We start from the raw sequence: 9,758 nt of genomic DNA, 5'->3' as shown, positions 1-9,758 counted from the left end.
TCTTGCTGCACAACTTTTAAAATGTCAATATGTATACATTCTGTAGCGCAGAGTCCAAAACTATAGGCAGTACTTCTACAGATTCATAATCACTCTTTATACAACACAGAAGTTTAGATATGTTCACTTATGATTACAGAGCCATGCACTAGTAAACAGAATAAGTAAAAAAAAATTGAGTTTTGAATATAAATGTATAAATTTTAGTTTGTACTAGTTTGTTTCTAAAACAGTTATTTTTACCAAAGGAATAAACTGCACCATCTTGTAATTGCTGTACTACAAAAAAAAATAACTCACTTAACTAAAAAAAAAAAGATTATATTTATCTTACCAAAAATTGTAAGTCTGACAAACCAACAGAGATACAAACATGCAAAATGTAACTAATCCATTATGTTACTATCTTTTTTTTTTATATATATAAAATTTAATTGATTTCATCTATTTAGTTGAAACAACAGCTAAGGTCCGCAATTCTTGCTGGAAGTATTCTCTCATAAAGAGGAAAAAAGCTGAACAACACTTCTTCATAAATGATGCAACATTAAAGAAAGACATCATGATACTCATTCCTTATATTAATATAGCAACTGGTTGTTAGGAATACAGCAAAAATGTAGTAATTCATATAGTTTATACATGTAGTTAAATGTTTGGTTCACAATGATAATTGTTACTACAACAATATTTTGTGATATAGATTACAAAACCACCTAAAAATACTTTCAATAACCTCATCAACACCTACATATTTTCTATAATTTCTACTGATAAACATTATAGAATTTAATCAATCAAGTTAACATTTTCCTTTCTTGAAAATGTGTTTCAGATACTCAACTCTTTTCTCTGCATCACAAAGAGCTATTACTTTCTGCATACTGCTGGCAGAACCCACAGTCACCTGATTTGGAAACATCCATATAAATTGCAATGGAAAAATTGTTCAAAAGATGTTCAGTAAATAAAAGATGGTACTTCCAATTGGGAGTATCTGCTTTTCTCAGATGACTTAAAGAAAGGTCACATTTCGGACTGTAATAAGCCATGGTGGGATGGGCTGATCAGTGGATTCTGCAATCCACTGTCCAAGGACAGACCCAATTCATCCAATTGCGCTTAGACACGAAGACCAAAAGGAGCAATGGCAGATTGTCTGTTCTGAAAAAGTATGGCCCACCAAGGCAGGAAAACACAACCCCAGGTGGGATGCTTTGGTAAGGAACAAAGTTTCAAAGAATATAGTAAAGACAGTTGCAAACAGCAAAGGTGCAAAGAAGGTTCATGAGATTCTATGTATAAGCTCTGAACTGGGAGGTGAGAAATCCCAGTGCAGAGTGAAGTCTTTGATGATGAATAGGGTCCAGCATCTTTAAGGCCAATGGTCTGGCAGAGCCATAGACCACTGATCCACAGTCAGGTTTCAATCGAATAAGAGCGATACATCTTTAACATAGAACATCGATCCGCTACCCAACTGGTGGTAGAGAGGACACGGAGGATGTTCAGTGCTCTTGTGCATTTTACCCATAGCTGCTTTAAGTGTGGTATAAAGGTCAGCTTATGGTCAAAGATAAGCCCCAAGAACTTGGTCTGCAGCAAAACTTTACCGATACGGAGTTCAGGATCAGAATGAATACCCTGTTGGCAGCAAAAGTGCATCCAAACTGTTTTAGAGAAAGAGAAATTAAAGCCATTTACTTCAGTACATGATCGAGGGCAGTTTGTAGTTGCCACTCAATATATCTCATGTTCATCAACTGACACGAGATGTGAAAGTCGTCGATATAGAGCCCATTTGCAACAGTAAGAGGGAGTTGTTCAGTGATGGCATTAATCTTTATACTAAAAAGTGTGACACTCAAAGCACAGCCCTGAGGGACCCCAAGTTCCTGTAGAAAAGAACGAGAAAGTGTCGAACCCACACGAACTTGGAATCTTCTGTCCGTTAAAAATTTTTTAATAAATATGGGTAAATGGCCACGTAACCCATATATATGGAGGTCTTGCAGAATGCCATATCTCCATATTGTGTCATAAGCCTTCTCAATGTCAAAGAATATTGATACAAGATGTTGTCATTTGAGAAAGGCTTCTCTGATTGACGTTTCAAGTCCAATTAGGTAGTCCATGGTGGAGTGCTGTCGTCGGAACCCACACTGGGTGGGCTAAAGGAGGTTGTTAGATTCAAAGAACCAAACAAGACGAGCATTAACCATCCTCTCTAAGGTCTTACAGAGACAGCTAGTCAAAGCAATTGGACAGTAGTTTGAAGGAATCTTGGGATCTTTCCCAGGCTTAGAGAAAGGTAAGATAATAGCTTGGTGGCAAGCATGAGGAAAAACATTCTCCTGCCAGATCTGGTTAAAAACAATTAAAAGAATATCAAGAGAAGCAGGAGATAGATGGCACAGCATGTCATAGTGTACATCATCTGGTCCAAGATCTGTATTGGATGACTTGTCCAAGGAAGCACGGATGGCTATGACCTCCAAGGGTGTGTTGAGTGACAAAGACAGGGAGGACACATGCTGATCAACCAACAGTGCCACCCCTCCATGTACTCGTCCATCACACAGCCTGTCATTTCTGTACAGAGAAAACTGCCAAAAGGTGACAGTAATGGCAGGTTTCAGAAATATTTCTTGTAAGGAAAGACATACAGGATGGTCGGAAGCAATCAGTGTTTTCATGTCCTTGATGTCATCCAGATTAGAACGTAAACCTTGACAGCTCCATTGTATCAAGGTGGCCATTATTAATGACATGTAGGCGAAGTGGCTGGAGAACCCTTCTGTTTACAACCACATGGTTTTCCTTACTGTCCTTAGTTGGAGGAGGTCTATCAACCTCCATGGATCCTGCCCTGGGTCGATTGGGCAGGTCTTTGTTGTTGGAAGGGGATTCCAGTGATTGAGGATGTGAACGAATGATTGTTTTGCATCTTGGGGTGGGAAAAGATGTATCTGAAGAAATGCCTGTATTTGGAACCAAAGGATGTGGATTTTGGGGTTTGTTGGAATGTATGGGAGGAACAGAGATGAGTGTAGAAGTTGATTCATCAACTTTTTTTAACCATGGAGGTCAAAAGGCTTTTCATTTGTTTTGAGAACGATTCTCTTGGAGGCATAGAGAGATCTGTCAGCACTCCCACTGTAGTTGTGAAACAAATTGCAGCACCATATGTCCGAGATAAAGTGGTGGACAGCAATTTCCAAGCCTCAGGATAACTAATGTTATGAGTCATTCTCAAATGCTGCACCTCCTTTTCCTCCAACCATTTAGGGCAAGAACGAAAGTAGGAATGGTGAAAACCATTGCATTTGACACAATGTGGGTCCGTGTCACACTCATAGGCATCGTGGTCCTTCCCACCACAACAAGCACATGTCAGGTAACCACGACATTACATCTTTGAGTGGCCAAACCTCTGACATTGGAAACATTGGAGAGGGTTTGGAATGCATGGCTGTACCTTGCAATTTAGATAACCTGCCTTGATGGTGGCAGGTGCGCGTGGTGATGTAAATGTCAAAACAAGGATATTTGTCAGCAGTGTAACTCCATCTTTAGAATGGAGATGCATCTTACTGCAGAAACTCCTTGAATGGAAAAAACCAGTGAAAATATCCGACTTGGGGACATTCTTCAAATCCCTCTCAACAATAACACCTTGTGATGAATTCAAGGTAGCATGAGGGGTAACCTCAATAGGTACATCCCCAATTGCCTTTGAATTCAAGAGGAGTTCACTGTGTTGGGATGTGGATGTTTCAACCAATATGTCTCCAGATCAAAGTTTCTTTACTGACTTTGGAGAGCCAGCAAGTCCCTCCAGTCCCTTCTGAATAAAAAAGGGGACATTTGCCTAATGGTTTTCTCAAAAAAAATGTAGGATGAGAAAATGAGGTACAACTGGTGGTACAGACATTGAAGATTGCTGATCAGAGTCTTCAAGACGTGGTCGTTTACCTGTTGACTTTTTCTTCAATATTTTATTTACATTTTTATTAGAAGAATCCATAGGAAAAAAATTTCAGTAACCACTGACCCCACCATATGGAGCCCTACAAGGGGCCTTCTAGCGATCAAGCAAGGACACTGTGGCAACGCCAGGATTTCGTGAGCACTATTCCCAAACACCAGCATCAGACACAATGTCCACAACACCCACTGAGAACTTCTAACACTGGTACTTGGTTGACTCTAGCCCAAGTGGACCAGCCGACTGACAAGGGGCCACCCAAAGGCCGCCGTCTACAAAATTCAAGGCCAAAGTGGTGTGTTAGGGTTGGACCCCTCAACCACCAGGATCCTCTCCTCCCCTTCATGGTGCACGCCACGCAGCAAACACGTGGGTCAATGTTTAGATCCCAGAGGAGGTAACCTGAAAGAATAGAACCTTCCTGGGAGGTCCCCTCACACGTACAGGAATCCATACCAAGGGGTGTTAATATGTAATATACCATCTTATGATGTAATCATTATTAGGCTTTATCCCTCCACCAACAGGAAGGAGATGTGTCTTTCATGTGTTCTTGCAGGTAAACATAGGTTCACTCTTGACAAGGCAAACTAAATACACCACAAGTGGGGAGAAAATGTGGGGAGTGGTACAGAGAAAAAGATAGTATCTATCTAAAATACAATTTCAGGGAAGAAAAATGTTAACTTTAAAAATGCTATTAACCTCTCTGCACCACAGTGATAAAAACCCACACTAAAGATAGTAGAGGATCTAGTGCAGAAAAATTATAAAAATGAGCTTTTTTCTATAAACTGGTTTAGAAACATAGATAATCTAGAAGAACAGCACTCAGTAGAAGACCACAGCCAACTCAAACAGGAAATACTCTTCACTCAGTAGAGGTGGTAGAACAGAATATATTGTTATAAGAATCTTTTGCTCGGTGCTAACTTGTCACTAAGGTGGGTGGAATGTCAGTTTGTCCAACTGCCCATATATACCACCAAAGCAGTCTTGCAATAAAACTCATTTCAACAATGGATACTAAGCAGGAGTAAATGGGCTTAATGTTTCCCATACTCCTTTGTTATACACACATTTTAGGTAAGTACTCCCTGTGAGGCAAAACTGGATACTCAGAGGATTCCACTTTGCCATAATATGGAAATATATTCATGTAGGGTTAGAATAAGATGGTTGAGAGACCTGAGAAAGAAAGGCAAAAAATTAACAACACAAACCATCAGAACCACCACAAGGAAAGAAAAATAGTAAATGAAAGGAAACAAAGGCCAGGATAGTTGAAACCTCCTTGTGGTGTGTAAATATTGTGATACTAATGTGTTGGGGCTGTCCACATCCCTCCTGCAAGATTTCATATAGGGAACATCAATGGCTAATGGCAAGAGAAGCTATGAAACAACAAGCATAATAGGAGCAAATATGAAAAATAACAAGAAAGAGAGAGACATTATTCATGGAATAAGAAACTAACCAAAAGAAGCATTTAACCCACCAGATAAAGTGAAAGAAAATGAATAAAGGAAGAGGAACCCCACAGCAAGAAACTACACTGGAAGAGTCCTTATAAACTTCAGTACCAATGAGATAACCACAAATAACCTAAAAAGAACAAACAAAATAAGCTGGGTTGGGAAAAAGACAAAAAAAGGAATAGAAGATGAATGGAAAAAAAAACATTTAAACATCCTCCCAAGCCACCTCAAGATTTGATCAGTCAATGAAGATGAGCCTGTTCCTGTGGCAAATGTTGTAAAAGAAGGCCAATACAAAAGTAACTGACAGCTCAATAACAGAAAGGGGTAAGAAATATGTCCAAAACATATTTAAAAAAAGAACTAAACAATATCAGAAACAGAACATCCTCAACCAGAGCTGTAGAGTCTGGGATTGGATAACAAATGAGTGGTAGGAAGGTGGAAACTCAGTGATGGCAGAGTGTCCAAAGTATGGGCAACTCCACTGAAAATCCAGAGGATGGAAAAGACACTCAATCAGAAGAGTCTACACTTATGTGTGACAGTTGATCTGCTACCAGAGCCTGATCACCTAAGATATGACAGATCAACAAGTAAATGTGGAAAGATCATGGGCCCAAAAGTCTAGAGACAGAAAAACAGAAACCCTTGGTGTGAGTGTCTCTCTGTTAGGGAAAGAATGAAACAGCAGAGGCATCTGAATGTTTCATGATAAGAAGACCAGACAGATAAGAGAAAAGTAGATGGCAAGTCTGTGAAGAAGCAAGAACCTCATCCCTGGTGACTGGATGTTGGAAATAGATCAAATGCCCAGACACCCCTTTGGATCAAAGGTAGTAGAAAGGTATGGTTATAGGACTGCTTCTTTCTCATTAAGCTCAAAGCCAAAACAAAGTACAGCTTTCCTGTAAAACCCATAAATGTAAGGCAGATAGAGCTCACTGACCTATGAGCCTTGGAAAAATTAACAAAGATGCAAATCTGGGTAATGTGGAGAAAGAAAGGCTTCAGGAACATGTGGAAATTAATAAGATACCACAACCATGAAAATGAATAAAAGACTATTTTTGGAGATATCTGCACTGATATGCTAAAAACTACTGAAGAGTTGTATGGGCATATCCAAGAAAGAACATAAATAAACATGTAGTTCTTTTTTCAATCATGATTTATAATAATGCATTTACATTGTTACTACAAAATAGGCATGTTCCCAAGAAGAAGAAAAAACAAATAAGTAACAAATAAAAAACAAAAGAGCAAATAAGGGATAAATATCTTAAGTTTGAAAACTTTAAACTGAAAGATATTTTATGTTGGAAGGTTTATAAAACACTAAAGGAATGATAAATTTTGTTAAAAATGAAATTAGAAAATTCAAAAGGGCATAGGGAAACAGCTGCCTGATTAATGTTCATGCCAACAGCAAGGATTCATTTTAAGTATTAAAGTTATGCAAAATGTTAAAATGAGGATTAGGTCTGTAAAGCATATTAACAGCAAAATTTTAATGAATAATAATAAACAGTTGCATATAAATGTTAATATTTTCTGACACTGAAAATATGTATTTTCAATTCCTATGTACCTCTTCCCATAGTTATAATTATTCGTAATTAGACTGCCCTCTAGCATGCAACTTTTAATTTGCCACTAGCCTCAAATTTCAATCTCATTCCATGTGTATACCAAATAAATAAGTTGCATTAAAGTATGCAAGTTAGCATGCAACAACTTTTCACCAATATGAGTGTCACATACCCTCCTACTGCAACTGACTACATATATACAGTTGAATTCAATCTTCACTTCAAAATTAAGCACAAGAAACAAAACCAAAAGAGGGAAGGACAAGTGGGTAGGGAGTGTGAGATAAGAATATATTGGAAATATATTTCAGTGTAAGCAAATATTAACTTCTGATACAATTACTTACCTCCTCTACAGTTACATTGAGCAGATGAAAGGACCAGTGTAAAATTCCCCAGATAAGCACCCATCAAATGCATCTGAAGAGCACCCATGGAGTGTGCCACCTTTATGTAGAGGAAACACCAGTTGGAAGCCACACCACATCTGAATCAGGTATACTCTTTACCTAGGTGAAGCCAACTGGTGTTGCATTGCAATAAAGGGTGGAACAAGTGATTCATCCCATTATCCAAAAGGAAAAGGAATGGAGATAGAATGACTAGGGTGCATCAGATCATAATCAGGAAGTCAGCTGCAGTTCAGACAAAAGCCATCAGAGAAACTCAAATGGCCCCCTGGCAGGAGGAAGGTCTTCAACCATTCCTCTCAGGTGTTGGAACTAGAAAGGAAGTTAAGTCTCCATTTTAAGAGCCTAAACTAGCATGCGTACATATCCAACACACCCTGAAACAATAAACTCCAGGAACATACATCTAGACAAAATCAGAAAGGTGGAAATGCCATTTCAGAACCAATAAGTATTGGGAATGTAACAATTTGTAGTAGGAACACATCCCCCTCTCAATCTCATGTGAGTACTTAAATTGGCTAGTCCAGCTCCAACAAAAACCCATTCCCCCATGAACCAACATCCAGGGGGCAGTAGAAGGAAGGTTCCCAACTGAAGAGACAAACTGAGAAATAGTCAGAAAATCCAAACTGGTGGCACCTATAATAAAACATCAAACCTACAGCAGCAGGATAATCAGGCCTTCAAAGCAGGCAGAATGAGTGGAATTGTGTACACTCAAGTAGATTCTCCATCATCCCTCAACCTCACCAGACAGAAGGTGGAAAGCAGTAAGAACTCCTGTACTCCACTGGAAGAAAAAAAAGAAGAAATATGTTTGAGTGTCTGGAAAAATGCATCATCAGAAAAGTGCAAAGGGTAACCATGAAACCCTAATCTGAAAAGCAGAATGTTCCAAATTCTGGCAATCTAAGAAATATGAGTTAAGCAGTGATTTTTTTTCTGCTTTACTCATGTTAGTACAGTCCAGTACAAATATAGTTATGATGCAGTATACTTTGAAGAAGCCTGCAAATGATCATTTCAAATGCCCCATATCAATAGTGATGTAATAGACCTTATATATCTTGTGGTGTAAATTTTAGATATCAGTATACCCGGACAGGCACTACTCATCACAGAGCAGGATCCATAACATGTTAATTAGTACACTGACAAAAAAAGAAAATGAAAATAACTTACCCACTAAGAGCTGTACCAGTTTTTGGAGAACAGTTACTTGGGAGGACAACAGCCAGCTGAGCAGGAAACTGCCAGATGGTGGAAGCACAACACCAAGATGTGGGGAATGGTCCACATATCAGCCTCGATAATCTCATCCAGAGAATAACAGAAATGTGTAGCCAAGGACATTGAAAAGTGTTGGATCAGATAAGACAATATACCAAACAACTGGCAAGATTCAGAAGAAAGGGAGGAATATACAATACAGATAACCTAATGAATCCAATCAGTAAGGTTCCCAGGAGAAATATCACAAGAAACAGATAAATTTCAATGGGTAAACTAGGGAAGCAAGAGCCACAGAAGGGTGCAGTGCACAACACATCATAAAGCATGGACCAGATACAGATGATGATCCATATCACAGCAGAAATAAATATGAGATATGGGAAGAAAGGAAATAACTAGAGAGATAAATACACAGCAAAAATTGGAAAAACAAAAATGAGAAGACAGCTGTCCCATAGCCTTGACTAGTCGAAAGCACAAACCGTCGTCAAACAACCATGTAAAAATACATATCTGAGGAAGTGAAGGAAAGGGATAATTCATACGGATAGACTAACAATTGAATATTCCCCTTAAGTTAATATACAGATACAGATAATGAACAGGCAGTGTGAGACAACAGGGATGCTACACATGCAGATAGTCGAACCTCTCACAAGGAACCAAACAAATGTTATGTATGAAACTGGAGTGTGGGAATGAAGCATCCCTGAGTGAACTTTCAGTGGAGGGATTGGGAGAGGTAAATGGTGGTTGTTCCTGGAGAAGGAATGAGGATAGAAAACTGCAGTTGAGCCATCAAACAAATTTGATAGATGTGAGCCCAGATAAGGAGATATAGAGACAACTGTTAATTTGATGGAATGAATCATAACAGTCTTACTCTGCAGAGATGACAGGAAATAAACCATTGCTCAATAAACAGCAAGGGAGTACCAAAAGGTTGATATGAAGACCCTAACTCCTCCTGAGACCAACAGCCCAAAATCACCTATGTAATGCAGCACATACCCATGCCTGACAATGAGTTATCTGTAAAAAATATGGATATATT

Source organism: Tachypleus tridentatus, chromosome 3, assembly GCF_004210375.1.
Source record: "Tachypleus tridentatus isolate NWPU-2018 chromosome 3, ASM421037v1, whole genome shotgun sequence".
Lineage (NCBI taxonomy): Eukaryota > Metazoa > Arthropoda > Merostomata > Xiphosura > Limulidae > Tachypleus > Tachypleus tridentatus.
This window is presented reverse-complemented; position numbering follows the sequence as displayed.